Here is a 25,444-nt window from a genome sequence, read left to right as displayed (position 1 = left end):
AAACTTGAACCTGATTTCCTCCAGGGAGTTAGGGCTCCAATGTTGAAGTTGTGGGTTCACCTATGTACCTCTGTCCCTTATAGATCAACACATGCACTGTTATTTGATATTAACACGCGCTAAATGTCAGGAAGGTTTTGTCAGTGAAGTCACCACGATTTGTTAATTTTAACTTCCGTGCTGGAAAATCCTCCAACCGTTCTTTTAAAAAACTTTTTCATTGCAGGTATTGCATCATTATATGCGATTGGTAGTTTCCGTGTTGCTTATGCAATTAACATTTCTTTCTGCCCCTTTAATTTTATTTTCAAAATATGACATCACGTATCCCTAAACTTTTGAGAAATCTGGGAATATTCCTGCACTTTGACCTCCAACTTCTTAAGTTTCCTCAAGGAGGTGTATCCCACCTGTGTTCCAATTTTTTTCCATCCTGCTCTCCCTCCAAGCTGCCTCCTAGTCTTGCCTTTTTTCTTCTCAGTGTCAAAGTTCTCGCTCTAGCATGACGTTTACACTGGTGTTTCTTCTTTCAACATTATCTGTCCTTTTATTATTTTCTCCAGTACACTCATTTTAAGTCATGTCTTTTTTCCAAACTTACTATTTCCACCACAAACTAGGAGCCTCTTCAGCACGTAGAATCTGGAGCCCCACTGGCCCCATAACTGTTCAATCGAAATTTGTATTTTAACCACATCCCTGGCTTATCCACACTGATACTCAATTATGAGAAATACTCACAGATCTACAGCCTGTAACTCACGGAACAAGCATCCTATCAAAGGATGACCTGTGAACCATCCACATCTACATTACAGCACGATGCTGTCTCCCTGATTCACAACCAATCTCCATGCCTAGGCCTCCTCACGGTCTTCTTTAACTTGTTCACAACAAGCTCCTCCCTGAGTCATTCAAGCATTTCCAAAACCTACTGGCAGCACACAAATTGCTTAATGTCTGTCAGTCACTGTCCACCGCAAGCCTTCTAAGAGCCCAGAGCAGTCAGCCTGCTTTTAAGGGACCTGTTGCCATTGCCTCCACTAAGATGCCTCACACAAACACCATCAAGGATTGAAATGTTTCCCCTCAAAATATGTGTCAACTTGGTTGGGCCATGATTCCCAATATTGCGTGGTTGTCCTCTATGGTGCGATTGTATTGTTATGTTAAAGAGGATTAGGGTGGGATTGCAACATCATTACTAAAATCAAGTCCCTGACCCAATGTAAAAGGAAGTTTCATGGGGAGTAGTCTGCACCACGTTTTAGAAGAATCAAAAAGGAAGGGGAAGCAAGCAGAGAGGGTGAACCTCAAACCACCAAGAAAGCAGTGCCTGGAGCAGAGTTGGACCCACGATACCTCTGTGGAGAAGGTCCTAGTCCAGGGGCACACTGATGAGAAGGGGGGCAGAGACACAAAGCCTTCACCTGGAGCTGACACCCCACATTTGGAATTTTACTGGGAGGAAATAAACTTCTCTTTATTAAACGCATCCACTTGTCCTATTTCTGTTAGGGCAGCATTAGATAGCCAAGACACGGCCACCCCACCCACGTTTTCTCTGCTTCAATCATCTGTCTTTCATCAAGGAACGATGATACTGGCTTCTCAGCTGCTTCAGGGCTCTAATACTCTGAGAAAATGTATTAAGAGTTTATCTAACATGGGGGTGGTACAAATTTTATTAACAGAGCTATACATAAGGATGAATTTCTACTACCTTGTTGGCCAACGTAAAACAAGTGGATTTTAATCTACATGTGATTAAAAAAAAAAAAAAAAAACCTAAAGTCATTGCCGTGCAGTAGATTCGGGATCACACAACCCTGTAAGGCACAAAACTGCTTCACAGGGTCTCCAAGCAGCGGCTGGTGGAGTCCGCCTGCTGAGCTTTCGGTGAGCAGCTCGCTCAAATTTGGGCACGGGGCTGGAAAACGTTTATTTTCTGCTCACACTGGTTGTCTACAATGGATTCTTAGATCTGATAAAAACCACTTCAACAAAGAAAGACGAAACCCAAGAAAAACCTTGGCGAAAAAGAAATTGGTCAACAAAGGAAAGACCCAACATATGGAATGGGACGAAATACAGGGAAATCTGTGAAAGCAGGGGCTGAAGCTCACGACAGTGCGTGTGTGGACGGGAGAGCGCGGGTGGACTCTGCTCTCTGTGGGCGGAAAGGCGCCCTAGGGCTGCGCCGTGTGTGCGGGTGGGAGGGCGTGCGTGGGGTCCGGCGTGTGCTGGCGGGAGGGCGCACGTGTACTCCCCCGTGTGTGCGGGCGGGAGGGCGCGCCTGGGCTCCAACGTGTCCGGGCGGGAGAGCGCGGGTGGCTCCGCCCTGTGCGCGGGCCAGAGGACGCGCGTGGGCTCTGCCGTGTGCGGGCGGGAGGGCGCGCGTGGACGTGGGGTCCTCAGTGCGTACTTGAGTCCGCGCCCATGCGCGTCAGTCTCACGTGGCAGACAAGCCCCAAGTCTGGCAGAGACAGGAGAAAAAAGAAACAGAAAAGAGAACCGGGGGGCGGGCATTTCTCCCTGCTCCCTGCGCAGCACAGGTGTGCGCGGCTCCCACGGTGCCCACCACCCCACCTGTCCACCGACACACACAGGGAGCGACCCGAGCGCCCAGGAGGCCCGGGACCCTGCATGTCTCCCCGCTCCCTGAGCACCACAGGTCTGCGCAGCTCCCACGGCTCCCACCACGTCACCTGTCCACGCACGGACACACACAGGGAGCGACCCCGGGGCCAGGGAGGCCCGGGACCCTGCATGTGTCCCGCTCCCTGAGCACCACAGGTCTGCGCGGCTCCCACCACCTCACCTGTCCACGCACCGACACACACAGGGAGCGACCCCGGTGCCCGGGAGGCCCGGGACCCTGCATGTCTCCCCGCTCCCTGAGCACCACAGGTCTGCGCGGCCCCGACGGCTCCCACCACCTGAACTGTCCGCGCACCGACACACACAGGGAGCGACAAAAGTAATGCAAAGTTAAATAAAATCTATACAAAAATATAACCCAACTGAGGGAGCAGAAGAGCAGTGGGATGCAGACCCCAAATTCTCGTAGAAAGGCCAGACTTAACGGTCAGTCTGGGACTGGAGGGACCCCGGAGGCCATGGACCCCAGACCTTCTGTTACCCCAGGGCAAGAACCATTCCCAAAGCCAACTCTTCAGACAGGGATTGGACTGGACTATGGGATAGAAAATGATACTGGTGAAGAGGGAGCTTCTTGGAGCAAGTGGTCACATAAGACTATGTGGGCATTTCCTGTCTGGAGGGGAGATGAGAGGGCAGAGGGGGCCAGAAGCTACCCGAATGGACACAAGGAGAGAGAGTGGAGGGAAGTACTGTGCTATCTCATCAGAAGGAGAGCAATTAGGGGTGCATAGCAAGGTGTATGTAAATTTTTGTAGGAGAGACTGAACTGATTTGTAAACTTTCACTTAAAGTACAATAAAAATTAATTTAAAAAATATATATAACCGAAACATATCTCTAACAATAACTTTCTTTTCAAGTGCCTCACATATAATAGATAGTAATCTTGAGATGCAATAATGTATAGTGAGAATACCACATTTTTGCTGAAATAATGCACACCTTCTACACATTTGTTAACCAACCACGGCCTATCCTAGACCAGCTAGCATCCAGTTAAGCCCGAGCTTGGGGGAAAATCCAGCCTGGATTAGCAGCTGCCTTTCTGACCCACAGCTGATGCAAAGGCATCCAAGGGCCTGCCAGGAATAGAAACCTGTTATGTGGACCCAAAAATAACAGCTTCTTTTTCTAACTCCCTGAGTTTTTATACAGCCATAGCAACTTAACGATTTTCATATACATAATTTAGTAACTTCAATTACATTAATCGTGTTGTGCAACCATCACCAATATCTGCTGTCAAATTTTCCATCACCATAAACAAAAGAAACTCAATGCCTGCCACAAGTCTGAGTTGACTGGAAAGCAACTTTTTTTAGGTAGCATAGGTTGGTAGAGGGGAAAGTCTGGGTGATTCAGGATCTGACAATCACATCAGCATTGGCCAGGGATAAGGGCAGAGCCTGATGACATAATCATCCTGGGCTTTCTACTAGGTGAGTCCAACTAGCACAAAAGCAGCTGCACGTGATTTGTTCTATGAATTTTACACTGTCTTCTTTGAGTTCCCTGGTCCCTATATCTCAATCTACTGTGTAAGTCAGGGCTCAACACACTACACAACCCCAGGCCAATTCTGCCCCAACAACTGCATTTATAAATAGCATTTCCTTGGAACATGGCCACAACAATTCAGGGAAATACTGCCTATAGCTGCTTTCAAGATACACTGACAGAGCCAAGGCTTTGCAAAGCTAAATATCTGGGCTGCAAAGTCTAAAGTGTTTACTATGTAGTCCTTTACAAAAGTGTTTGCTGGACCCTGCTCTAAGTCATGGTACAGAACACATTTCACTTTCAAAGTAAACTTTCTTACTAGAAAGGAAATGAACACCCTACCCGTGTATGTAACTTAAAACCTGTCACATCACTTGAAATATGTGAATGTGTACCCAAGCTACACCCATCAAATGGCGGGATCAGAGGGAACATGTACCATAAAAACACTTTGTCAAAAATAAGCCGTGCTTTCCCCTGCCCTTCCAGTTCTTCTACAATCTGCAAGATTCAAAACAGAAATAAGTAGCAGGAGGATCAAGATGGTGGCACAGATATGGCAGAAGTTGGAGGTCAGGCTTCCCAATAGTGGGAGCCATATCATTATATCACAGAGACTACATGGCCTGGCTGTGATTCATCCAAACGGGAATACTGAGCTCTGAATGATCTAAGGTTTCTGAGATTGGTAATAGTAACTCCAAACACCTGTCTTGGCAAAAAAAAGCTCTTTGGAAAAAGAAAAATTATATCTTCAATTATGTCCTTAGTTGAAATATCTAACATATTGACAGCCATTAAGCCTTGATAACAAATGTATGAACAACTCTTATTCTTTTAGTATACCTTAAACATGATTCCAAATAATAAGAAAATCTAAAAAATATGACATCACAGAACCACAAAATTATCAGACACACAGGAAATGAACCAATATAGACAACAGGATCAGATATGAGAAACTGAACCTAGTCATAAATTCTGTACTGAAACACATGATTACAAAATTAGAAGAGGTAGATAGGTTTCATATCATTACATACACAGCAGGAAGTAGGTTTCGTGAACTTAAAGATTGTTGTTGTTACATGCAATTGCGTCAATTCCGAATCACTGCGATCCCATGTACAACAGAACATTTTTAGGTCCTACGCCATCCCAACAATACTTGCTATGCTTGGGCCAACTGTTAGAACTTCTGTGTAAATCCATCTCTTTGAAGGTCTTCCTCTTTTTTGCTGAACCTCTGCTTTACCAAGCGTGATGTCCTTCCCCAGGGACTGATTCCTCCTGACTACATGACCAAAGTATGTGAGACGCAGTCTTGCCATTCTTGCTTCCAAGGAGCATTCTGGTTGCACTTCTTCCAAGACAGATTTGTTCATTCCTTCAGCAATCCGTGGTATAGTCAATATTCTTCCCCCAGCACCATAATTTGAAGGCCTCAATTCTTCACTCTTCTTTATCCACTGCTCAGCTTTAAAATGCAAATTAGGCAATTGAAAACAGCCTGGCTTGAGTCAGGTGCACCTAAGTCCTCAGGGTGACATCTTTGCTTTTTAACACTTTAAGGAGATCTCTTGAAGCCCATTTGCCCAATATAATGTGTCTTTTGATTTCCTCACTACTGCTTTCATAGGTGCTGATTGTGGAACCAAATAAAGTGAACTTAAAGATAGGTACAAAACTAAACAGAATAAAGCAGAGCTATAAAAGTTGGAAAACACTGATGGAATGGAAGGAAAAAGAGGACAAAAAAACTCATGAGAAGGAAAGTAGAGGTGGGTGAAAGTGGGCAAATCTTTCTTCCTGCAATACCCAGAGATCTTGTTTGTGGATATTCTGCTTTTTTTGAAAAAGCCTCTTTTCTCGAGATTTCTTCTGGGTTTTTAAAAATCAATTCAATGCTTTCAATTTTATCTCACACCCTTTGTACCTCTGATTCCAGGAGTGAGGTCAGAATCAGTCTCAATCCCTAGTACCACTTGGGAGTTGATCTTCTTCCACTCTCATGTAAAATCCCTTGTCCTTTTACTGTCTTTTATCTATACCAGCTTCTCTCCATCTTTACTGTTGTATGCCCATGTCCCAGTCATTTAGTGGACTGATCCATGACTTTTGAATCTGGCTCATCCTATTACAAAGATCCCCTCTTGCAGCAACTCCAGTCCTGGATCCCTTGCCCACTAGTGATACAGTGTTTCCGTGTTGCTCGTTCTTACTGTTTGCAGCTGGGCAGACGCCAACATCCCCTGTAATTTCAGGGAAGGAGTTGTGCAGGGACAGGGTCCATGCTCTGCATTTCCCTCCCCCACCACCTGATGAAGGGGGCTCACATGTGCGGTGCCTAGGAGGACAGCCTCCTAGCCTCCCAAACTGAGAGGTGAGAGAAACGTATCAAGACAGAATCCAATGAAGTGGCAGAGGTTCGTAATAACACACGGTTACAACTTTGTAATGCACATCAAAACATCATTACTGTTATCACTGTACTATCATGTTCAAAATATTTTATTGAAACTACAAGTGTTTTCTTAGACCTTTTTTATGCATAAAAAGGTACACTGTACAGTATATTCTAAGGAAAAAATCCGACTAAATGACATTACATACAAATGATCGTACCTAAGCGTTCCGGCGTGCAAATTCAACTAACAAATGCACTTAGGAATGGAACTCCATGATAATCTGTGCACTGCGTATACTATTATGAATAATCAAGAACAAATATCAGAGTGAAAGAAAATCTATTTCTTTCAGAATGCCAATTAATAAAAAAAAAATTAATAGATATATTTAATTGGGTATTGGAACAAAAAATATCATCCGGTAAAGACCACAGTAATAATAATACATAATTATATGCAAATACTAATATAGGTAGGCCAAAGTACAATGAAAACAAGAGTATTTACACAGTCTCTAAGTATCACTATATGACAGTTATTAATTATAACACTCAAAACAGTTTACGATAAGAATGGAAGGAATGTTTCAAATATGAAAACAAAACAGTCTGATCCAAATAAAAGATGAGTGTATTTTATTGTTTGCAAAATAACATCAAGGATATAACATTAAATAATATAAAACCACATTTGCTCAATGCTATTCCCTGCAGCCTCATTGGTAATAGCAAAGACTTTAACAAAGGTAAAATTTAGCTTAGACTGAGAAAGTAACAAACACTTATGAGGACAGTCCCAGTTACAATGAAACTGGCATTTCTCCCAAAGGCATAAATTATGTTTGATGATCCTTTGAGTTAGGATTAATTTCGTACTAAAAGTGTTTGTTCTTTATTTATAAACTTACAGAAATTTGCTGTTCAAAATCATAACTGTAAGGATGAAATATCTCACTTTTGACGTAAGAGTAATCAATCAACTCGCTGTGAGTTCTTATATGTGAAGTGAGGTGCCAGGAACAACTAAAGGCTTTCCACGTTGCTTAGGTCTATAAAGCCTTTCTCAATTGAGAATTCTCAGATGGCGAGCGAGGTGTGAGGTCTGAACAAAGGATTTCCCACACTCCTTACACCCATAAGGCCTCTCTCCACTGTGAGTTCTTATATGTGAAGTGAGGCGTGAGGAACAAATAAAGGCTTTCCCACACTGCTTACATTGATAAGGTTTGTCCACTGTGAGCTCTTTTATGCGTAGTAAGGTCTGAGGAATAAATAAAGGCTTTTCCACATTCCGCACATTCATAAGGCCTTACTCCATTGTGAGTTTTTTTATGCCTACTGAGGGCGGGGGAACAACTGAAGGCTTTCCCACATTGTGTACATTCATAGGGCCTCTCTCCACTGAGTTTTTTTATGTGAAGTGAGACGCGAGGAGCAACTAAAGGCCTTCCCACATTGCTTACATTCATAAGGTTTCTCTCCACTGTGAGTTCTTTTATGCATACTAAGGGCTGAGGAATAAATAAAAGCTTTTCCACATTCCGTGCATTCATAAGGCCTTACTCCATTGTGAGTTTTTTTATGTCTACTGAGGGCTGGGGAACAACTGAAGGTTTTCTCACATTGTGTACATTCATAAGGTTTCTCTCCACTGTGAGTTCTTTTATGTGAAGTGAGGTGGGAGGAACGAATAAAGGCTTTCCCACATTCCTTACATTCATGAGGCCTCTCTCCACTGTGAGTTCTTATATGTGAATTGAGGCGGGAGGAACAAATAAAGGCTTTCCCACATTGTTTACATTCATAAGGTTTCTCTCCACTGTGACCTCTTTTATGCATAGTAAGGCATGAGGAATATATGAAGGCTTTCCCACATTCTGTACAGTCATAAGGCCTCACTCCATTGTGTATTTTTTAATGCCTAATGAGGGCTGTGGAACAACTAAAGGCTTTCCCACAGGGTATACATTCATAAGGTTTCTCTCCACTGTGAGTTCTTTTCTGTGAAGTGAGGTGAGAGAAACGAATAAAGGCTTTCCCACATTCCTTACATTCATGAAGCCTCTCTCCACTGTGAGTTCTTATATGTGAATTGAGGCGGGAGGAACAAATAAAGGCTTTCCCGCACTGTTTCCATTCATAAGGCCTTTCTCCACTGTGAGTCCTTTTATGCACACTAAGGGCTGAGAAATAACAAAAGGCTTTCCCACATTCCACACATTCATAAGGCTTTTCTCTGTTAGGACATTTTTTAGGTAAAATGAGGGATGAAGGACTACAGATTTTACAACATTCTTTACATGCATGCTTATGACCACTCACGTGTGTACAAAGGGATGACAAACTACAAAATCCTTTCCCACATTTGTTACATTCGTAGCATTTCTCACCAGTGAGTGCTGGCACAGGATTCTTAAGGGTTGACATACAAATCATATCCTTCCCAGACACCTTACATTTATGGCGTTTATTTCCATGAAGAACTCTCAAAGGCGTGGTTAAGTGAGAGGAACAGCTGCAGGATTCTCCACATCCCTTACCCTGAAAGGCACTGCATCTGGTGGAAGATCTGATATGATGGTTACATGCTGAGTGATCCATGAAGACCTTTCCACAATCAGAGTATTCAAAACAGTTTATTCCTGGAGGGTTTCTTTTGAGCGCAGTAAGATCTGGAATCCAGCTGAACGTTTTCCAAGACTGAGTGCCCTCATTACTTTCATGGAAGTTCTCTATTGTATGACTGCTGTTAAAAATAGGGAACATGGTGTTGGAAATTAATGTGTTCCCATTTCACCATTACCAAATATTCAGAACATGCTTGGTTTTTTCCTGACTTGTCCCATGTTTCCTAGGTTAAATCCCATAGCAGAAATACGACCATTACTCTCACAGAATATCCTTAAAATATGAGGCTTTCTGATAACCGCGTCCAGGTGAAATACGTTTCAAATACTCTGTATCTCACTCATCTATTTGAATATGCTGTAATATACAAATTTCCAAAACGCATACTTTTCCATCTATGTTCATATACATAGACGTCTATGTGTGTGTGTTGTGTACACCTTCTCCTCATTTATCAACATGGTTAAGTTCCAAAGACCAGCTTGTTATGCAATTTTGGCATTATGTGAAAATGGAGGATGACATTACATCAGAAAAGAAAGGATGACAACATGATTCCATAATTACCAAGTTATATCATTACATAAGTGATAAACCAGTGAGAATCACGGCCCAGCCATGTTCACACAATCTTAACCATCACAGCCGGCATTACTTAGTTTTCATCTCAACATTCATTACCACCAAATATCCATCATTAATGCTGAAAATAGTTGGATACTAGATTTTTTTTACCATAATCATGCATGCAAAATAGGTACAGAGACAGTCAAAAGTGAGAACGTATACATGTTTGTAGGTATCAAAATTTCAAAATGGTTCGTAATGGTTCAGGAACTGCCTACAGAAACAAGGGCAGCAAATATTTTGTATAGAAACTAAATATTTTGCCCATTCAATTTTGACGTCAGTAGGTAAAAAACAGCTGTGCCCCGATCAAAGATAGCAGTCAAGGGTGTGTCAATTTGAATGTGTGTCATTCTGTCAACTGAATGTATGTCGTTCTTCAGGGTCCTGTCAATAATCTACTCTCCCACATGGACACCGAAAGTCTCAGGAGCCTGATGCAGGAAATTGGATTACCGGCAGGACTGCGGAGAGTGACACATACTCAAAGTAGCACAAATAGTTGCCATTCTTGAGCAGGGCACCACTGACTATTGCCTACTTGGGTCCAAACCTGACAGGGAACAGATTTGTTTTCTATGCAATGTATACACTGTCTTCGTTTACCTTGGCAAGTATTAAACATTTACAATACTGGCTGAAAGTGCTAATATACATACATAAATATATATGCGTGTACATTAATGTCAGGACACTTTGCTCTTCCTCCTGAGGCACTGTTTTCTTCTTTGAATGACACTCACATCAAATATTTCCCCTGGGTTTTAGAGTGATCTACATTGCCATGCCATCTGCAGATTTCTCCTAACATGGACAACTGGGGTTTATTCTTTATGTATTGCAGCATTGTATCTTCACCAGATAACTTTTCACCAGCAATAAGGTTCTGGGAGACTGACCCAAATATTCAAGTTGAGGTTCACAATAGGAAACAAAAAACAAAGGAGTTATTGGGAAAAAGGCTGCTGTGAACAAAGAAAGACTTAACCACATTTCATTGAGCACATTCGCAATGGTTAAAAAGCAATTTACTACGACATAATTCCATAAGGACTGAGAGTGATGGTGACATAAAAAAGTGTAGTTAGGAGAACGAAGAAGAAAAATACTGGACACGATACACAATATAACATTAAAGAAGAAAAGGCTCTCTTCTCCGTGACCACAGTTTTGACAACACTGCTAAAGTCAGAAAAGTAAGTTCAGGTATCTGTGACGTAGTTTCCACAACCCAAAAGGGAGTTTTTTTAGCTGACTAATTGAAATATAATTCCATTCACACAGGGCTTGCCCTTCCAAAAATTCCTGCTTTTCTGCTGCTTCCTGACACAGGGGTCCTGGATGGGTCCTATCCTCACTGTACTCAGATCTTTCCTTTTTTCTCTGAGAAATCAAATGGGTATAGCTCACACGGTCCTATTGGAGAAATGCACATCATGAGAGAAGACAGTGAAGAGCAATGAACATTTTCTTGACAGTGAGCCAATATTTTCCTCTTCAGGATCTCTGACGATCCACGGGTGTGACTTTATATACAGCAAAATAATCATGTTGAACTTGTAATAAATACTGTAAAACTCTCTACAAGGTCCCAGACCACCTACATCTCAATGTCCCATAGTGACCCTGAAGCCAATGCTTACACTTAGAACACTTAGAAAGCCTCAGGGCTTTTCATCACAAGAGAAATGAAAACTCACTTTAATATAAGAAGAGCTTTATGCTCATCCAGAATCCAGGATATGTCAGCTCCATGGACCAAGGGACCACACCTGATTTAGTTAACAATTTATTCCCATTCCTCAGCCCAAATTCTGGAGTAAAGTCAATGAGTCAAATATTTTTGTTTGCTAAAGAAAGAAGTAAAAAAAGAAAAGATGCCCTTCTTACCTACTGAGGTCAGGTTTCTGAAGGTTTCCATCATCACATCTCTGTAGAGTTTCCTCTCAGCAACATCCAGCAACGCCCACTCTTCCTGGCTAAAGACCACAGCCACATCCTCAAGAACCACTGAGTCCTAAAACATTCCATACATTATGAATCAGCAAGGTTCCATGGACTTCAGTGTCTACAAGAATGAAGGGTAGGGCTCAGAGCCCAGGGGAACTAAGAATTCAAAGGGATTTGACACAAAGTTCTGCATTTTACCAAGGTTTACCTTTGGCTAGTCATCAGTCTCTTCCCTTCACTAACTACATTCACTGCCTCATCGATTCCATCCTGTCTCATACACTTTCAACAAGCACAGATAAGCTTTCCACAGTTTGACTGAGACCCACATAGCAGAAATTAGAGAAATACTCTCATCCAGACTATCACTTCCTTGTTAAAAAACAATTCCACTTCCTTCCATATGACCCACCAGAACACTCAACAAAACAAAAAGCAAAGGGTAAAGGTAGGCTGAGGTATTACCAAGTGGAAAACACTGCAGAAGGACAGTGTTTCCTTTTGCCCCTCACAGCCATGGCAGGACCAAGGTCCTACACAAACCGGCAAACCAGGATCCTGAGCTGATCATATATTCTCGAACTCGAAGACATCAGAAGGTGACAGATTCACCTGCTGAAATCTTTTGGAGAATTAGGAATTTTTACAAGTCAATCACCTATTCCTCAAAAACTCAGTTCTTCTGTCATCTTCTGCCCTTTTCAGAAACATGCAAAGGGAATACAATTTTAAGAGCTTAGATAAGACAGGAAACAGGAGAATCCAGACTGCCACACAATCCTCACATTTCAAGGTGTGATGTAACTGTACATTAATTATTAGTGACTGCTCCCCTCAACAAACATGAATTCATACATCCTCAAATAAAAAGAATCTAATGTTATCCCATACCAAAGAGCACAACCTCCGCAGACACAAGAACGGCACACCCTTGCGTTTGCCGACCGAGAAGAGGTTATGATTTCCATTTCATAATGATGGCACAATGTGAGAAACGTAATCAATGTCATCAAATCATACACGGTAAACTTTGTTGAATTGGCGAATATTACGGTATATGTAATATCTGCAACAATAGACACCATTTTTTTTTTTTTTTTTTATATAATTTTTATTAAGCTTCAAGTGAACGTTTACAAATCCAATCAGTCTGTCACATATAAGTTTACATACATCTCACTCCCTACTCCCACTTACTCTCCCCGTCTTGAGTCAGCCCTTTCAGTCTCTCCTTTCTTGACAATTTTGCCGGCTTCCCTCTCTCTCTATCCTCCCATCCCCCCTCCAGGCAAGAGTTGCCAACACAATCTCAAGTGTCCACCTGATATAATTAGCTCGCTCTTCATCAGCATCTCTCTCCCACCCGCTGACCAGTCCCTTTCATTTCTGATGAGTTGTCTTCGGGGATGGTTCCTGTCCTGTGTCAACTGAAGGTCTGGGGAGCATGGCCGCCGGGATTCCTCCAGTCTCAGTCAGACCATTAAGTTTGGTCTTGTTATGAGAATTTGGGGTCTGCATCCCACTGATCTCCTGCTCCCTCAGGGGTCCTCTGCTGAGCTCCCTGTCAGGGCAGTCATCGATTGTGGCCGGGCACCAACTAGTTCTTCTGGTCTCAGGATGATGTAGGTCTCTGGTTCATGTGGCCCTTTCTGTCTCTTGGGCTCTTAGTTGTCATGTGGGCTTGGTGTTCTTCATTTTCCTTTGCTCCAGGTGGGTTGAGACCAATTGCTGCATCTTAGATGGCTGCTTGTTAGCATTTAAGACCCCAGACGCCACATTTCAAAGTGGGATGCAGAATGATTTCATAATAGAATTATTTTGCCAATTGACTTAGAAGTCCCCGCAAACCATGTTCCCCAGACCCCCGCGCTTGCTCCGCTGACCTTTGAAGCATTCATTTTATCCCGGAAACTTCTTTGCTTTTGGTCCAGTCCAATTGAGCTGACCTTCCATGTATTGAGTGTTGTCTTTCCCTTCACCTAAAGCAGTTCTTATCTACTGATTAATCAATAAAAAACCCTCTCCCACCCTCCCTCCCTCCCCCCCTCGTAACCACAAAAGTGTGTGTTCTTCTCAGGTTTACTATTTCTCAAGATCTTATAATAGTGGTCTTATACAATATTTGTCCTTTTGCCTCTGACTCATTTCGCTCAGCATAATGCCTTCCAGGTTCCTCCATGTTATGAAATGTTTCAGAGATTCGTCACTGTTCTTTATCGATGCGTAGTATTCCATTGTGTGAATATACCACAATTTATTTACCCATTCATCCGTTGATGGACACCTTGGTTGCTTCCAACTTTTTGCTATTGTAAACAGAGCTGCAATAAACATGGGTGTGCATATATCTGTTTGTATGAAGGCTCTTGTATCTCTAGGGTATATTCCTAGGAGTGGGATTTCTGGGTTGTATGGTAGTTCTATTTCTAACTGTTTAAGATAACGCCAGATAGATTTCCAAAGTGGTTGTACCATTTTACATTCCCACCAGCAGTGTATGAGAGTTCCAATCTCTCCGCAGCCTCTCCAACATTTATTATTTTGTGTTTTTTGGATTAATGCCAGCCTTGCTGGTGTGAGATGGAATCTCATCGTAGTTTTAATTTGCATTTCTCTAATGGCTAATGATCGAGAGCATTTTCTCATGTATCTGTTGGCTGCCTGAATATCTTCTTTAGAGAAATGTGTATTCATATCCTTTGCCCACTTCTTGATTGGGTTGTTTGTCTTTTTGTGGTTGAGTTTTGACAGAATCATGTAGATTTTAGAGATCAGGCGCTGGTCGGAGATGTCATAGCTGAAAATTCTTTCCCAATCTGTAGGTGGTCTTTCTACTCTTTTGGTGAAGTCTTTAGATGAGCATAGGTGTTTGATTTTTAGGAGCTCCCAGTTATTGGGTTTCTCTTCATCATTTTTGGTAATGTTTTGTATTCTGTTTATACCTTGTATTAGGGCTCCTAGGGTTGTCCCAATTTTTTCTTCCATGATCTTTATCGTTTTAGTCTTTATGTTTAGGTCTTTGATCCACTTGGAGTTAGTTTTTGTGCATGGTGTGAGGTATGGGTCCTGTTTCATTTTTTTGCAAATGGATATCCAGTTATGCCAGCACCATTTGTTAAAAAGGCTATCTTTTCCCCAGTTAATTGACACTGGTCCTTTGTCAAATATCAGCTGCTCATACGTGGATGGATTTATATCCGGATTCTCAATTCTGTTCCATTGGTCTATGTGTCTGTTGTTGTACCAATACCAGGCTGTTTTGACTACTGTGGCTGTATAATAGTTTCTGAAGTCAGGTAAGGTGAGGCCTCCCACTTTCTTCTTCTTTTTCAGTAGTGCTTTGCTTATCCGGGGCTTCTTTCCCTTCCATATGAAATTGGTGATTTGTTTCTCTATCCCCTTAAAATATGACATTGGAATTTGGATCGGAAGTGCGTTAAATGTATAGATGGCTTTTGGTAGAATAGACATTTTTACTATGTTAAGTCTTCCTATCCATGAGCAAGGTATGTTTTTCCACTTAAGTATGTCCTTTTGAATTTCTTGTAGTAGAGCTTTGTAGTTTTCTTTGTATAGGTCTTTTACATCCTTGGTAAGATTTATTCCTAAGTATCTTATCTTCTTGGGGGCTATTGTGAATGGTATTGATTTGGTTATTTCCTCTTCGGTGTTCTTTTTGTTGATGTAGAGGAATAGACACCATTTTTTAAGTCAGGTGAAGTGCAGTTTATCTGTTAAATTGTCTGTGAAGCCTAGGAAACAGTTACACACCAGCCCTCTAGAGACTCCGCTCCAAAATTCTCTCCCATTTGCAGCCCCTGGAAGGCACACAACCACGACTACCTGAACCCTGACCACTGGAATCCCTGGGTCTGTAAGAGTGACATCTGTGATAGAACACCAATCCATTGGCTTCCTCCTGTCATGAGGAAAGAAAAGGCTCCTAAACCAGTGCAGCTTTAGAGTAAAAAGACTCCTCATCTTAGGGAAGGGGTGAAATGAGCAGTCTATGTCATTTCTAATCAATCCTGGTATGACGAGATCACGACAACATATCTGAGTGGCGATACATTCTACATAAAATGCAGGCCAGTAAGGGGATAAGCAGCCAAGTAACAGAAGTATATTTCCCTTTAGTAAATTAGTGAAGGGAGCAAAATGATTATTTCACAAAACATTAACTAGCGAAACTTGGCTTGGGAAGAGAAAAAAGGATAGCACTTTCAGTTCTAAAAAATTAGAAGCAGACTGTAAACATTCTGCAAACACTCATATATGTTTAACATGCTTTTTGATGTCAACAAGTCCCAGAGTAGAGGTGCAGGAGCCAAAGGGCTCCACTAACCTTCATGCCCAGTAAAAATACAGTCGATGAATTGCTGGAGAGTGGATGTGGACCAACTTCCAAGTTAAAAATGCAAGGGGGCCAAACTTAGGTGAATCCAGAGTTTTCTGAGTTTTACTTACAGGAACCCGATCAGGTCCTCAGTGAGACCATCAGGGAAAAATCTTATGATTCCTTCTAGTAGGGGGAAGAGGAAAAGCAGCCATTTCAAAAATTTCCCACAGGGTTTCGTTCTACCTGATAAAGCCTCCCTCAAGGGAACCTATTTTACCAGAGTGTAACTGATCTGCAATAGTAAAACATCCAACTGCAGCCTCATCTAGGCTTCCTGTCTCGCCAAAGTGGGTGAGGGGGAGCAGAGGAGCACCTGTAGGGTCACTGCCCAGGGCACAGGCTCACTAAGACTGAGACTTAATCACTCGGCTGTCTCAGGCCTCCCTTTGGTCCCTACCTTACAACCTCATCTATAGGGCTCCTACGTAATAAGAGGATTCCAACAGAATTGCAAGCCTCAGGCCTGATTTAAGAAGTATCTAAGAAGCCCAGACACAATAGATAAGAAAAAAACAAACATCAGAGCAACTGAGAACTACAGTATACACAGCCTAATGACTAGCGAGGAAAAAATAAATCTCCTAAGAAAGGCCTATTTATTTACCTCATTTCTTTTACTTAATACATAATCCCTGTCTTTCAACAAAAATCTACCAGGCATACTAAAGACAAAACCACAGCTTGAAGAGACAGTGCAAGCATCAAGATCAGCCTGAGGTAGAGCCAACATTTTGTAATCATCAGACCAAAAATTTCGACTAACACACTTTGAGTTATTCTAACACTAAAAATGCTAATAATAAAGGACAGAACATGTAACAACACATGGTAAAGTTAGCAGAGAAGGAAACCGTAACAAGGAAACCAAAGGAAATGGCACAAATCCATTGCTAGTAACAACAATGAAAAACACCTTTAACTAATTCCTCCAATGACAGGAGAAAGCCAAGAAGAGATTAGTGAGCTTGAAAATATGTTAATGAACTCAAAACTGAAATGAAAAAGATGGAACAGAATATGCAAAAACTCTCAGACAATTACTAGAAGAGGGTTATCCACATATTGAGGATGCCAGAAAGGAAAGAAAATAGAAACAAAAAGAAATATTTCAGGTAATAATGACTGAGAAACTTAAAAAAGCTAAGACACACATCAAACCAAAGATTCAGGAAGCTCAGAGAATACCAAGAAGAACAAATAGCAAAAAACTATACCTGGTGATGTCACATTCAAAATGCTCAAAATCAAAAAGAAAAAACGGAAAGAAGCCAGAGGAGAAAAAAAAATCAACTTTTTACTGAAAAGAACGGTTAGAATTAGAGTATATTTGTCTTAAGAAATCATGCAAACAAGGAGAATGAAACATTTAGCATTTTTTTGAGAGAGAGAAAAAAAAAAAGACTACACTAGAATTCTGTACCTAGCAAAACTAGCCTTTAAAAGGAAGGAGGAACATAGAAAATAACAAGCGTTGGCAAGGATGTGGAGAAACTGGAACCATCATCTATTGCTCTTGGGAATGGAAAACGGCACAGCTCCTGTAGAAAAGTTTGGCAGTTCCTCAAAAAGATCACCCCACAGTTACGATATGAACCAGCAATCCCACTCCTGTGCAAATAAACAGAAGAATTAAAGACAGAAATCTGCATGCCAACATTCCTTGCAGGAGTATTCACAAGAGCTAAAATACGGAAGCAACCTAAATGCCCATCAACAGATGAATGGATGAACAGAATAAGAGTCTATCCACGCAATGGAATACTGATTAGCTACAAAGAGAAATAAGTCCTGATAGATACTACAATACAGATGAACTTTTAAAATGTTATGTTGAGTGAAATTAATTCAGTCAAAAAAGGACAAATACCACAGGATCTAACATCTAGGAAACAGGCAAATGTAGAGTGAACAAATTTATTACTGATCAGCAGGGATGGGAAAGAAGGGAAAAGGAGGTTCACTGTAGAGAAGGCACTGAGATTCTACTACTGGTGGTGCAGTAAGAAAAAGATAGTGGCAAAAGTTGCAAAACAAATGAACTTAAACAACTTTGCTACATTATCGTTGTTCTTAAGTTGTCACCTAGGTGGTCCCAGACAGAGCAGGAGAAAAACGTAGAACAAAATTCAAATTCAAAAAAAGGGGACAGATTTAGTGGTCTAACAGAGACTGGAAGAATCCCTGAGATGATGGCCCCCAGACACTCTTCTAACTCAGAACTAAAGCCACTCCCAAAGTCCACCTTTCAACCAAAGATTGGATAGGCCTATTAAAAAAAAGCAGTAACACACGTGACCAAAGTGCTTCTTAGTTCAATCAAGTATGCAAGACCAAATGGGCAACACCTGCCCAAAAGCAAAGACATGAAGGTAGGAAGGGACAGGACAACTGTATGAAGGGATACCGAGAACCCAGGGTGGAAAGCAGAAAGGGCAGAGTGCTGATGCTCTGTGGAGATTGCAACCAATGTCACAAAGAATCTGTGTATAAATTTCTGAATGAGAAACTAATTTCCTCTGTAAACTTGCACCTAAAGAGAAATTTTAAAAAATACTTTTCCAGTGTAGAGTTGGAAAGGAACATGGATAATCCAAAAAGGGCCATAGACAAAACATATACACCCAAACAATATACACACTTAGGTAGTCCACATTTTGATAGTAAAAGCAGATATAAAACTGATACCCATTATTCCATTCCGATTCAACATCATCCAAAGGGTTGTATCTGGTACATGACAACAAAGAAAATTAAAGAAAAAAAGTAAAGAAATAAGAATGTCAAATTCGGAGCTCCCCATATCATTTTACAGATTAAATAACAGTACATGTAAAACTCCAAAAGACGGTGTAGACGATTATGGGATTAAAGAGATTTTGCACATTCAGATTACAAAATAAATATCAAAGGTGGAAAGGTTTCATTTACAAACACTAGTACCAATAAGTTGAGCACTGAACTTTTAAAAGACAACATGCATTTTAGCTAAAATAAACAACACCTAAAAGGAGTATAATTAAGTAGATTAAAGTTCCCAATGAAAAAGTGGTAAAACATTATAAATGACATCCAAATAGACAGCAGTAAATAAAATGGTACGATGTACCCTGATAATGATTCTCCCCAGATAAATTGTTATTTCCAATGCACTTCCATAAAATTCCAAGCAATGTCATTATTTTTTAGGACTTCACAAAAAACTGCGTTGAAAAAGTATTTCAAAGGGGCAAATGCCCAATATTACCCAATACGTTCTAAGGAAAAAGGCACTGGGGTCTGTCCCAACACGTCATAAGTAATGTTAAGACTTCTATTCATTTCCTTTATCAATAAAGTTATATTAGATTTATAAATATTTATGTTGTTTTATATTTATAGTAGATTTCAAATGACAGCTTGAGAAGACAAAGTATTATGACATGTGCAAAGACCTGGAGTTAGACAACCAAAAGGGAAGAACATGCTCGACATTTCTGAAGCTGAAAGAACTGAAGAAAAAATTCAAGTCTCAAGTTGCAATACTGAAAGATTCTATGGGCAAAAAATTGAACAATGAAGGAATCATCAAAAGAAGATGGAAGAAACACACACGGTCACTGTACCAAAACAAACTGGTCAACATTCAGTCATTTCAGATGGTACCCGATACTCAAGAACCGATGGTAATAAATGGATAAATAACTTATGGTATATTCACACCATGGAATACTACACATCAATAAGGAAAAATGATGAATCCGTGAAACATTTCATAACATGGAGAAATCCTGAAGGTATTATGCTGAGTGAACTGAGCTGCAAAAGGACAAATATTGCATAATACCACTAGTATAAGAACTCAAGAAATAGTTTAAACAGGGAAGAAAATATTCTTTGATAGTTATGAGGTGGGGAGGGAGGAAGAGAGGGAGGGAGAGAGGTATTTACTAATTAGTCGATAAGAACTATTTTAGGTGAAGGGAAAGACAACACACTACAGGCGAGGTCAGCACAACTGGACTAAACCAGAAGCGAAGAAGTTTCCTGAATAAACAGAACGCTTCAAAGGCCAGCATAGCAGGGGCAGGGAAATGGGGGGACATCTAAGTCAACTGGCATAATAAAATCTATTCAGAAAACATTCTGCACCCCACTTTGGAGAGTGGCGTCTGGGGTCTTAAATGCTAGCAAGTGGCCATCTAAGATGCATCAATTGGTCTCAACCCACCTGGGGCAAAGGAGAATGAAGAACACCAAAGACACAAGGTAATTATGAGCCCAAGAGACAGAAAGGGCCACATAAACCAGACACTACATCAGCCTGAGACCGGAAGAACTAGATGGTGCCCGGCTACAACCGATGACTGCGCTGACAGGGAACACAACACAGAGCCCCTGAGGGAGCAGGAGAGCACTAGGATGCACACCCCAAATTCTTTTAAAAAGAGCAGACTTAATGGTCTGACTGAGACTAGAAGTACCCCGGTGGTCATGGTCCCCAGACCTTCCGTTAGGCCAAGGCAGGAACCATTACCAAAGCCAACACTTCAGACAGGGATTGGACTGGTCAATGGGATAGAAAATGATACTGGTGAAGAATGAGCTTCTTGGATCAAGTAGACACACAAGACTATGTTGGCATCTCCTGTCTGGAGGGGAGATGAGAGGGCAGAGAGGGTCACAAGCTGGCCGAATGGACACAAAAAGAGAGAATAGAGAGAAGCAGTGTGCTGTCTCACTGGGGGGGGGGGGGATTAGGAGTATATAGCAAAGTATATATAATTTTTTATATGAGAGATTGACTTGATTTGTAAACTTTCACTGAAAGCACAATTAAAAAAAAAAAGAACCGATGGTAATGAAGGATGAAGGCCAAGCAACACTGAAGACACTGCTGAAAAACAAGGCTCTAGAAATTGACGCAATACCAACTCAGATGTTTCACCAAGCGGATGCAGCACTACAAGTGCTCACTGTCGATGCCAAGAAATTTGGAAGACAGCTATCTGGCCAACTGACTGAAGAGATCCGTGTTTATGACTATTCTAAAGAAAGGTGATCAAACAGAATGTGGAAATCATCAAACAATATCATTAACATCACATGCAAGTAAAATTTTGCTAAGGATCACTCAGAACAGTTGTAGCAGTACGTCAACAAGGATCAGCCAGAAATTTAAGCTGGATTCAGAAGAGGACATGGAATGAGGGATATCACAGCTGATGTCTTAAAACAGAGAACACCACAAAGACCTTTTCCTGTGTTTCACTGACTATGCGATACCTGCATATACACCAAGAAGTAGTCCTTCAGACAGAACAAGGGGATACTGCATAGCTTAAAGTCAGGGAAGGTGTGTGTCTGGGTTGTATCCTTTCACCAAACCTATTCAATCTGTATGCTCGGCAAATCATCAGAGAAGCTACACTATATGAGAAAGAATTCAGCATCTGGATTGGGGAAAGACTTGTTAACAACCTGCATTATGCAGATGACACAACCTAGCTTACTGAAAGGGAAGAGAACTTGAAGAACTTATTCATGACAATCAAAGACTACAACATTGAGTATGGATTACAAGTCACTCAAGAACCCAGAGTAATAACTGAATTTACAGTAAGCGCAAAAGAGGCAAAGCTAAACAACACAGAGTTTATGGATTAAGACTTGGGTGACAAAGCTATAATATTACCAATAATATTGGTAGTAATCATAAACTTTTAAATACAGTTACCAACAATCTCCAGGAAAGAGAAGATGAGAACTTCCTCAAGATTTAAGTAAGCTCCAGAGTAACTTTTAGATAAGTTAAAGTAAGCATTCCTCTGTGTCTGAGAAGTTTATATTCAGTTGAAAATTTTTCACTAGAAACACAACTAGGAACTTAGAATTTTCATCTAGCGTAATCTGTAAATCCGAGAACATGAATACACAAATCTCATAGGATCAGAGAACCCTTTAATTTTAGATCCTGATTTAAAGCTATGGAGAACATCTACAATTATACAGATGAAACACCAGCTCTAGGTATAAGTGGGAGCACAAGGACCGACACTGGGGAGCCATGCTTTCCACACACCTGAAAGCTCGACGTAAAAAAAAAATTCCCAAATGGAGGAAAAACAGGTCGGTGGAGCGTGCACAGGACCCAGCTGGATGCACCGTTCCAAGTTTCATAACTTTGTTGACATCGGGAGAGCACTACCATGATCCAGGACCCAGTAAACATTCAGGGCCTTCCCCTACAAACTATCCACCCCCTTTTCTAACCCATATCACAGTGTGAACAGGGAGCTGTGGTTTTAGAACAGCACAAGAAATGCTCCACTGCCTAGAAGGAGTCAAGAACATTGTTCAGAGAGATGGGACAAGGATGGCTCTGGAGGGCGGGGCTCAGTCTGCACATCCAGAGCTGCTCTGTCTCTAGATTCTGCTCAGGAGACTGTTATTCAACACAGAGCACCAAGGCCCACGGTGGGGATGGTAATGCCCCACGGTGCCAGCTCTGAGAGTCACATAAGGAAGGTGAACCCAGGCATCTAAATCCTGACAAGCCACCTGTGTATAGGGGAACGGCCCAGTGACAGCGGGGGAGGGCCTCAGGGTGCCTCCTGGGCCTCAGTCCCTTGGTCTCCTCTGCTACCTTTTTTCTTCACTGAGGAACCACATCCCCGCAGCACACAGTTGCTCCCCCAACAATTCAGATCCAGCCTCACCCACTTTGCTAAGGACAAGCCAGTTCTCCGTAGAACTCACCATTTCCTTTTGCAACTTCTAGAATTCTAAGGGAATGTCGTCTCTCAGCCTAAGAAGTTCCTTCAGGAAGAGGGATAGGAGTGGAAGCAGAGCACTGGGCAGTCTGGAGGCAGATGAATAATGCTTGGCCCACACACCAGCCAGAGCAGTTGAAATCCTTCCCTGTGATTAACGCATGCGCAAGACGGTCACCCTAGGTCCTCAGCTGCCTGGACTGGACTAGTTCTCTCTGCACCACACCTGAGACCTGAAATGGAAGAAGGATAGGGAGGAAACAGTGTGGAGGAAGCAGGGAGTCACAGGCCTTTGGCCTCCTCCCAGGCTCAGGGCAATGCTCCACCCTGAGGGCCTTTACACTGAAGGCAGAACAGGCTCCAGCCCCCCAAACACACACCTGCATTCTTCAGGCAGCTCCATGGGCCTCTCCTTTCTGCAGCAAGACCACAGATGGAGGAATTTACCTCTCCCGGAGCATGAGGAGCAACCAGGCCTGGCCAGGCTGCAAAACTTGAACCTGATTTCCTCCAGGGAGTTAGGGGTACAATATTGAAGTTGTGGGCTCACCTGTGTAACTCCATCCCTTACAGATCAACACACGCAGTTACCTCGTATCAATGTGAATTGTCAGGAAGAGAACAGTTTTCAACTTTGGCCAATGAACGTATCAAAGTTCAGTCATCATTAACCATGTGGAGCTAAATCTCTTGAGATTTGCTCTTTTTATAAGGAGTGACATACATATGCATGAACAGCGAGGGGAGGATCTTTAGTTTGGTGGTGCGTGCGCAGTCCGCATAATTTTAGTGAGTGGGCTTTTGTGCACGGCTCTAAAAATATTGCACACAGCCCTAAAAAAATGGCCCTGGCGCTCTATTATCACCCCAGGAAGGTCATATAACGGGTCAATTTGAAATCTGTGCACCTGCGCCTCAGCCTCCTGCCACGAGAGGACAAGGAACCTGGGGATTCAACCGATCATGGTGAAGTGCTATAAAAGTTGTAACAAAAACGCAGCCAGAGTAGACTTTTCTGAAAAACAACTATTATAGGATGGTGAATAACCCTTAATAACCGTTTCAGGACTGCCTGCTTCAGTGTCCTCAAAGAAAAAGGTTTAATAGAACTTCAAAGTTCTCACAATGGTTTTCAGATGGTAAATTCTTCCTATCTTCCCATTGGATGTCGCAGAAAATCCAAATCTATTTGACTCGCCCATAATAATAATAAACCCATTGCCGTTGAGTCGATTAGTGACCCTATAGGACAGAGCAGAACTGCCCCAGAGTTTCCAAGGAGCGCCTGGTAGATTTGAACTGTCCACCTTTTGGTTAGTAGATGTGGCTCTTAACCACTACGCCATCAGGGTTTCCATAATAATAATCGCAGATATTACTTACTGAGCACTTATTCTCCCTCAGGGGTTGTGTTAAACATTTTATATGTATAACTTGCCTCACTGCCCTTTAGGGAAAGTTACAAAGATGAAGAACACGTAATACGTTCCCTTTTCTGTAATCTTGGTCAAAATTATAAAAACAAAACACTCGAGCATACCAAACCCAAGAAGTCATTAATTCCAAATTGGATCGATGGTTCATTTTGCTCAACAGCATTTTCAACAACACGTGTACAAGACTAAATGGGCACACCAACACGGAGGCCCGGGACCCTGCATGTCTCCCCGCTCCCTGAGCACCACAGGTCTGCGCGGCTCCCACACCTCCCACCACACCTGTCCACACACCGACACACACAGGGAGCGACTCCGGCGCCCGGGAGGCCCAGGACCCTGGATGTCTCCCTGCTCCCTGAGCGGCTGCCACGGTGCCCACCACCTCACCTGTCCACGCACCGACACACACAGGGAGCGACCCCGGAGGCCCGGGACCCTGCATGTCTCCCCGCTCCCTGAGCACCACAGGTCTGCGCGGCTCCCACCACCTCACCTGTCCACGCACCGACACAAGCAGGTCCCACCTCCGCGGCCTCCACGAAGCAGCTGCGGCCGCGGGGCCGGGGGCGCGCACGAAACAAGCGGACAAGCGGCGGCGGCTCCCCGGCTCCAGGGAGGCCCGAGGCTCTGGGAGCAGAGGGACCAGGAGGGCGCGGGGAGCTGGGGCGGCGCCCTCAGACCCGGGACACGACCTGCGCTCGCCGGGCAGCGGACCGGTACGGACACCGACCACAGCTACCGACTGTGGACGCCCACTTCCGCTTCCGGGGATGCTGGTGCCGCAGAGAAGGGCTTCCATACGGGAACCCACAACGATGCTACTCGGGACCGCTGGGTTTAGTAGTTCCCTGTTGTATTAGGGATCTGTCCCCAGTCGTCCTTATTTCCTCTTTATTTTAGCCCGAAAGAGCAGTTTTAGACATTTTTTTCTCCCAAATTACCCATTAAAATTGATACCTCAGACATACTCTGTATCGGTTTTTGTAATCATTGTTTTTCGAAGGCCTCAATTGATTGTAATATCCAGGAAATTTTAAGCTCCTAAACCCTATTTCTGCTGCACCATTTCATTGCGTCAGGA

General features: G+C 42.5%; 1 long non-coding RNA gene across 1 annotated transcript; it reads right to left on the bottom strand.

Annotated features, from left to right (window-relative positions):
• Window positions 1-8,638: 8,638 nt before the first annotated feature.
• On the bottom strand, window positions 8,639-25,065 carry LOC135229050 (uncharacterized). Its single transcript, XR_010319861.1, has 4 exons — window positions 24,857-25,065; window positions 22,911-23,157; window positions 11,717-11,843; window positions 8,639-9,317 (listed from the first exon to the last, which is right to left on the bottom strand). It is a non-coding gene; the product is annotated as an uncharacterized LOC135229050 (long non-coding RNA).
• Window positions 25,066-25,444: the final 379 nt, after the last annotated feature.

This window comes from Loxodonta africana, chromosome Y (genome assembly GCF_030014295.1).
Source record: "Loxodonta africana isolate mLoxAfr1 chromosome Y, mLoxAfr1.hap2, whole genome shotgun sequence".
In the NCBI taxonomy this organism is placed as follows: Eukaryota; Metazoa; Chordata; class Mammalia; order Proboscidea; family Elephantidae; genus Loxodonta; species Loxodonta africana.
This window is presented reverse-complemented; position numbering and strand designations above follow the sequence as displayed.